Source organism: Suricata suricatta, chromosome 12, assembly GCF_006229205.1.
Source record: "Suricata suricatta isolate VVHF042 chromosome 12, meerkat_22Aug2017_6uvM2_HiC, whole genome shotgun sequence".
Taxonomy (NCBI): Eukaryota; Metazoa; Chordata; class Mammalia; order Carnivora; family Herpestidae; genus Suricata; species Suricata suricatta.
This window is the reverse complement of record NC_043711.1, coordinates 105135569-105136671: the sequence shown is the minus strand read 5'-3', so window position 1 is coordinate 105136671 and position 1103 is coordinate 105135569.

Here is a 1103-nt window from a genome sequence, read left to right as displayed (position 1 = left end):
TGGGCCCAGATCGCCGTGTCCTGCTGCTCCCCTCAGAGGGCGGTCTCTGGGGCCCCAACCCCCCATTTCCCCATAAGCAGGTGCTAGCTTTTAGCAGCGCCCCCCAATCTGGCCACCAACCATGGGGATAATGACAATGGCATTTCTCCCGCGTGACCTCTGTACTTCCCAACTTCCTGCGATTTCATCCTTGCCACAGCCCCGAAGGAGGAGCCGCTAGCACATGGGTGTCACATCGGTGTCACACCAGTGCCACGGGGGCCCTGAGGCTCCCGGGTGCCGGACCGGGATTGCCTCAGGGGAGCAGTGACGGCCGGGCCCTGTGCCCTCAGCACCCGATGCCCCGCTGGCCCCGGTGCTTGGCCCCAGCTCCGCTGGGCTGCAGGCTGGGCAAGTCCGAACTGAGAAGTCAGTCTCCCCGGTGCTAACGGGGGAAGAGACTGCCTCCAGTGTCCATCCAGCCACTAGAAAACCGGGAATTGTAAACTCTCTCTCAAAGCAGGAGCGCATCCCTCTGAGAGGTACATAAATCTTCCTAAAAGCTAAGTGAACCTCTCCCAGCTTACAGCCCAGGACCGCTTTCTCAAGGACCTGGAGCTGCACTGAAATTCATCCCCAGGCAAGGCAGTGCCCCTCCCCCAGCACGGGGGCTGGAGCCTGGCGTCCACGGGGCCTCTCCCCAAACTCCGATCTGCCGTGAAGATGCGGGGGGGTATTTCTCCTTCGATAAAGCCAATGCGGGAACACGGATGGTCACCACAGTTGGAGGCGGACTGGGATAAGCCGAATGTGACAACGGTGCCGTCAGACCCCGGTGAGCACGCGTGTGACGGGCAGGGTCAGACCCAGTGAGCACGTGCAGACGGCGGTGTCAGGCCCCGGTGAGCACGCGCAGACGGCGGTGTCAGGCCCAGTGAGCACGCGCAGACGGCGGTGTCAGGCCCGGTGAGCACGCGCGGGCGGCGGTGTCAGGCCCGGTGAGCACGCGTGTGACAGGCGGTGTCAGGCCCGGTGAGCACGCGTGTGACAGGCGGTGTCAGGCCCGGTGAGCACGCGCAGAGGGCGGTGTCAGACCCGGTGAGCACGCGCAGACGGCAGTGTCA